Source organism: Salvia splendens, unplaced genomic scaffold (genome assembly GCF_004379255.2).
Source record: "Salvia splendens isolate huo1 unplaced genomic scaffold, SspV2 ctg563, whole genome shotgun sequence".
Taxonomy (NCBI): domain Eukaryota; kingdom Viridiplantae; phylum Streptophyta; class Magnoliopsida; order Lamiales; family Lamiaceae; genus Salvia; species Salvia splendens.
Window position 1 is genome coordinate 13,740 of NW_024599222.1, and position 6,150 is coordinate 19,889.

The following is a 6,150-nucleotide window of genomic DNA, read 5'->3' on the forward strand; positions in this document are numbered from 1 at the left end:
ACATCCCCAAGAGCTACCGCAAGGCCAAAGAGGTGGAGTTTTACAGTTTGATACAGGGAAAGATGACAGTGACCGAGTACGATAGGTTATTCTGTGACATGTCACGCTATGCGCCTGAACTAGTAGACACGGACGAGAAAATGGCCGAAAAGTTTTGTACTGGCCTGAGATCGGAAATAAGAATGGCTCTGGCCAGTCATGGAGGTCTGTCTTATGTCGAGTCATTGGGCCGGGCCCTGGACATTGAGGCAGCTATGCCCAAAGAGAGGCCGACGACACATGTCACCACTGCTCCACCGCCGCCACAGCAGCGGTTCCCTCGAGAAAAGAGGAATTAGGAAGGAGACCGAGTCCCGACTGATGCTAAGAAACCACAGTTTGCCCCTAAGCCACAGCAGAACCGTTGGTACCAAACTGCCCCGACTCCAGCTGCGGAGCGCGGAGCCCAGGCACCTCTATGTGCGAGATGCTCGAAGAGACATGACGGCGAGTGTAAGGCCGGGACTGGTGGATGTTTCCACTGCGGGCAGAAGGGACATTTTGCCAGAAACTGCCCGAGCAAGGCGACTGGAATGGGAGGACAGCGTCCGCAACTGCGGGCACTCCAGGTTGAACCAAGGAGAGAGAAGGCGATGCCCCCTGCACCACGTCCTCAGCGACAGCTACGCCCGAGACTTCCCCCACAGGCAAGAGCCTTCGCACTGCAGCAGAAGCAGGCCAGGGCCGGGGAAGGGAAACGGGAGCAAGGCAATTTGGCAGGTATGGGAACTCTCCTCAACGTACCAATCGCCCTTTTGTTTGATACCGGTGCATCACACTCCTTTATATCAACATCTTGTGTGGATACTTTGAACTTGCCTACGGACGTGATGGAACATAGTATGAGGGTGTCCTCACCCGTAGGAGGCCTGATAGATATCACACGAACGTGCTCAAACATAAAATTTTCCATGGGAAACCTGAACCTAGTAGCTCATAACTTACATGTGATGTTGATGTGGAGCGTCGACATTATACTAGGAATGGATTGGTTAGCCGAGAACTACGCCACAATCCGTTGTAAGGAGAGACAGATAGCGCTACAATACCCTGGGACAGAACCCGTAATGTTTCATGGGATCTCCATGAGGAAACGAAAATCGATTATTTCTGCCCTACAAGCAACAACCATGATGAGGAAAGGATGCCCTGCGTACCTCGTCTTTTTGAACGAAGAAGAGAAAAAGGACAAGAAAATTGAGGACGTGGCAATAGTACGAGAATATCCTGATGTATTCCCAGAAAAGCTACCAGGCTTGCCACCAAACAGGCAATTGGAGTTCAGCATCGATCTGGAACCAGGATCAGCTCCAATATCAAAGGCGCCTTACAGAATGGCACCAAGGGAGTTAGAGGAACTCAAAATGCAATTACAGGAACTACTAGACCTGGGCTTCATTCGACCCAGTGTGTCGCCGTGGGGCGCACCAGTACTTTTTGTAAAGAAGAAAGATGGCACCTTAAGGATGTGTATCGACTATCGAGAGCTGAACAAAATAACCCTCAAGAACAAGTATCCTTTACCGAGAATCGACGACCTCTTCGATCAGCTGCAAGGAGCTGGAGTGTTCTCGAAGATGGATTTGAGATCGGGTTATCACCAGTTGAGAGTTCGACAAGACGATATACCAAAGACTGCGTTCCGCACCAGATATGGCCATTATGAATTTACGGTAATGCCTTTTGGGCTTACCAATGCTCCAGCTGTGTTCATGGACCTAATGAACCGCGTGTTCCACCCGTACCTGGACAAGTTCGTTCTGGTCTTCATAGATGATGTGCTCATCTATTCGAAGAACGAAAAGGAACACGAGGAACATTTGAGAGCCACCTTGGAAACGTTAAGAGCCGAGAAACTCTATGCTAAGTTCAGCAAGTGTGAGTTCTGGCTCAATGAAGTGAATTTCCTTGGACACATAGTGACAGCAGAAGGGATCCGAGTAGACCCCGCTAAAGTTGAAGCCGTGCAACGTTGGCAGTCACCAGCAACGCCCAATGAAATTCGAAGTTTCCTAGGACTAGCAGGATACTACCGAAGATTCATTGAGGGGTTTTCTAAAATAGCAAGGCCGATGACTCAACAACTCAAGAAAGGAGTTAAAGTCAACTGGACCCCAGAATGTGAAGCAAGTTTCCAATTGCTTAAGGAAAAGTTGACCACAGCGCCGGTGCTAGCCGTACCAGAGGCGGGAGTCGACTATGTGGTGTATACAGATGCATCGAAGGTCGGACTCGGGTGCGTGCTGATGCAGAGGGGTAAGGTGATAGCATATGCGTCACGTCAATTGAGGCCGCACGAGTTGAACTATCCGACGCACGATCTGGAATTAGCAGCAGTGGTCCATGCACTGAAGATTTGGAGACATCACCTCTACGGAGTTCGGTGTGAGATCTTCACAGATCATAAGAGTCTCAAATACTTTTTCGAACAGAAGGATCTGAATATGAGACAGCGCAGATGGCTGGAACTAGTCAAAGACTACGACTGTGGTATAAACTACCACCCAGGCAAAGCCAATGTAGTAGCAGATGCTTTGAGCAGAAAGACAGCGCCTCAAGCAGCTGTTTTCCTCACACAGGAGGAAGAGCTTATCCGGGAATTCGCCAAGATGCGACTGGAAATAGTAAGAGCCCCGGAGACAGTGGACAGCAGAATATCCACCTTGGTCATAGAACCAGATTTAAGAGCCAGAATTGTGGAAGCCCAGAGAGACGATGACGCTCTAGAAAAGATCCGTCTCAGAGTGAGGACGGGAAAAGGTGAATACTACCACGAAGAGGCGGATAATGCTCTCACTTTCAAAGGGAGATTATGCGTACCCAATAAGGAGACACTCAGAAATGAGATCATGAGTGAAGCTCATGAGACACCCTATACTGCCCATCCTGGAAGTACAAAGATGTATCAGGACTTGAAGAAGCAATTTTGGTGGGATGGCATGAAGAGAAGCATAGCGTCATTTGTGGAAAAATGCCTGGCTTGTCAGCAAGTGAAAGCTTTGCATCAACGACCCTATGGAAAGTTGCAGCCTCTCGAGATTCCAGAATGGAAATGGGAGCATATAGCAATGGATTTTGTGACAGGATTGCCAAAATCACAACGGGGAAACACGGCCATCTGGGTTGTAATCGATCGCCTCACCAAAAGCGCTCATTTCATACCAATTCGTATCACATACGGTTCAGACAAGTTGGCACAGATCTACGTGCGAGAGATCGTACGTTTACATGGTGTCCCAGTAACGATCACCTCAGATCGAGATTCAAAATTTACTTCTAGATTTTGGATAAGCCTACAGCGAGAGTTAGGCACTCAGCTGAATTTCAGCACAGCGTTCCATCCACAGACGGACGGACAGTCCGAAAGGACGATCCAGACATTGGAAGATATGTTAAGAGCTGTAGTGCTCGACCGTGGAGTGAGCTGGGAGTCAGTACTTCCACTTATAGAGTTCGCCTACAATAACAGTTACCAGGCAACTATTGACATGGCTCCATACGAGGCATTATATGGGAAAAAGTGCAGATCACCACTTTACTGGGATGAAGTTGGTGAGAGAAGGATTCTCGGACCGGACTCGGTAGAGGAAATGATAGAAATTGTCCGACAAATCCGAGGGAGAATCAAGGAAGCTCAAGATAGACAGAAATCCTATGCAGATGCTCGCAGAACGGATTTACAGTTTAAAGCAGGAGACAAGGTCTTTCTGAAAGTATCCCCATCAAAAGGGATAACCAGATTTGGCGTCAAGGGCAAGCTGAAACCGCGTTTTATCGGACCTTACGAGATCCTAGAAACAGTCGGCCCTGTGGCGTACAGATTAGCGCTTCCGCCAAGTTTCGGGAATGTTCATAATGTGTTCCATGTATCACAGTTGAGGAAGTACGTGTTTGACCCCAAACACATAGTGCACCAAGAAGAGGTGGTGTTAGAACCAGATTTGAGCTATGAAGAAAAGCCAGAAGCAATTCTGGACAGAAAAGTTAAAGAACTGCGAAGTAAAAATATTGTGACAGTGAAAGTCCTTTGGAAGCACCACGACCGCGAGGAGGCGACGTGGGAGCTCGAGGACCAGATGAAAGAGAAATACCCACAGCTTTTTGCCTAACCGAGACAAAATTTCGGGACGAAATTTTTGTTAAGGGGGGTAGAATGTAATAGCCGAGACTTAGATTTCTCGGGAGTTATGAAATAAAACGCTAGAACTTTTTTTTTATCGAATGAAAAGAGTATTGTTATTTCTTGAGAAAGGGTACAAATTACAAATTACAGAATCTCAAACTAGAACTACAATCTTTAACGATGAAATTAAAGGAAAAACGAACTACACACCAACAACTCTAGATACTACATGGTTGTTAAGGCAGACAAAAGGAGTTCATATCGAGCTACAACAATCAAGAGTCCCTAGTGAACTTCATCGGCCTTCAGCGCGAGCCGTCTCGACCCAGAATCGGAGAGGCCGATGGGCTGGGGCATTGGAAACGAGCCCTGTGTAGCCAGCCTTTTTCCTGCCAGGAACAACAAGAATGAACAATAAGCAAATGTTGTAGCAAGATAAGGCATTTGATAGGCAAAACAAACAAGAAAAGGGGCAACACTACTTTAAGGTTTGGAGACCAACAACTTGCTAAAAAGGGTAAGACCGCAGGCTGCCAAGTGCAGCAAAGCACAGAGAATCACAGCACTTTCACTCCAATCCTAACCACTTGTACCCCAGCTAGTACCTGCGAAAAGGTTACACAAAGTTCAGTGAGTAGGCAGTCACAAACAAGAGCCAAAACACCCTGCAAATTGATAACATAAGAGGCTACAATGCCAATAAATGCACGAGTACATCCCTGCGAGTTGCAGAGGGAACAACCACTGCCATGACACAACAGAATCAGTTACAAAAGAGGCCAAGAGAACAGGGTAAGCTCTGCAGAGCTGCAAAAGAACAGCCTTTGTGCAGCTTTCAGTTACAAGCTGGGCATAAATAAGCCAACTCCCCTCGGTTCTACCCTTCATTCCCATAACAAAATACTCACTAAACTGAGCAACAAGGGGAGGAGTGGGGGAGATCAAAGCTAGCAGAAGGGGAAGGCATAGCATTGTGAGGAGAAGGTAACCTCACTCAGTCCCAACTCGTTTTGATTTCCATATCATCATATAGAAAATCGAAGCATGCTAGAATGACCTTTTAGGACAGCATGATTTAACACACCCCTGCCATCTAGTTCAGGAATAACATAGGATAAGCATCCAACAACAAAAATGCTCAATCAAGTATGTCGTAGCCTGAAGGGCTGCCCAGATTAGTAACTCGAGCTCCCACATTTAAGTGCAGTAAACACCATTTAAACACTACGCATCATCACTCCCAACTGTCGCGTAGCCACTGTCATTTAGAAATCCACGAAATAAGCTATGAACTAGAAGGAAAACTTAGCTTATTAGTCGAGGCTGCCGGACGAGAGCAAGTGTCGGCTGAATCCCGAAAGCCGCTAGACAGTTGCGAGCGTGTCGGCGAAGAGAGTTCGGGCTGAGCAACACCGCAGGAGGTGGCCCTGTTCTTCGAGACGCCGAAGACAAGGCGACAACTCTGCAGACCCGCCGAGGAGTCGACAACGGCAGCAGCAAGATGGCTGCTCGTCCTTGACGGCTGGCGGCGGCGGTGGCTTCGCATCCTAACGCCGACGTCGTCGTAAGGGACTCAGCGAAACGTGAAAGGGAAGAGGGGGATCTTGGCGTAAACTGGGGAGCGAGGGGCGACGCCTGTGAGCGGCGGCGTGCTCTGGTGACATCCGACCAGGTCGAAAGCGGAAGAGAGAAGAGTAGGGTTCCTTTCTTTTGGAATTGGGATTTTGGGGGAAAAGGGGAATGGCCGATGGAGAAGAAGAGTAAGGATCTGGGCCATTTTACAATCTGGGCTAGGTGGGTATTTCGAATTGGACCATAGCCAATTTATTTAAACTTGGGCTCCTTGTGTAAAAAAAAAAAAGGAGGAAGAAGAGAAAAGAATTTTTAAACGGGCCACTACTAGTTAAAACAGGTCGGGCCTGATATTTTTTTCTTCGGGCCGCAGAGGTTAAATATTATTGGGCCACTGCTCATAACAGAATTTAATC

The 6,150-nt window shown here is 47.7% G+C and overlaps 1 long non-coding RNA gene across 1 annotated transcript; it reads right to left on the reverse strand.

Annotated features, from left to right (window-relative positions):
* Positions 1-4,224: 4,224 nt before the first annotated feature.
* On the reverse strand, positions 4,225-5,929 carry LOC121790600. Its single transcript, XR_006048313.1, has 2 exons — positions 4,645-5,929; positions 4,225-4,551 (listed from the first exon to the last, which is right to left on the reverse strand). It is a non-coding gene; the product is annotated as an uncharacterized LOC121790600 (long non-coding RNA).
* Positions 5,930-6,150: the final 221 nt, after the last annotated feature.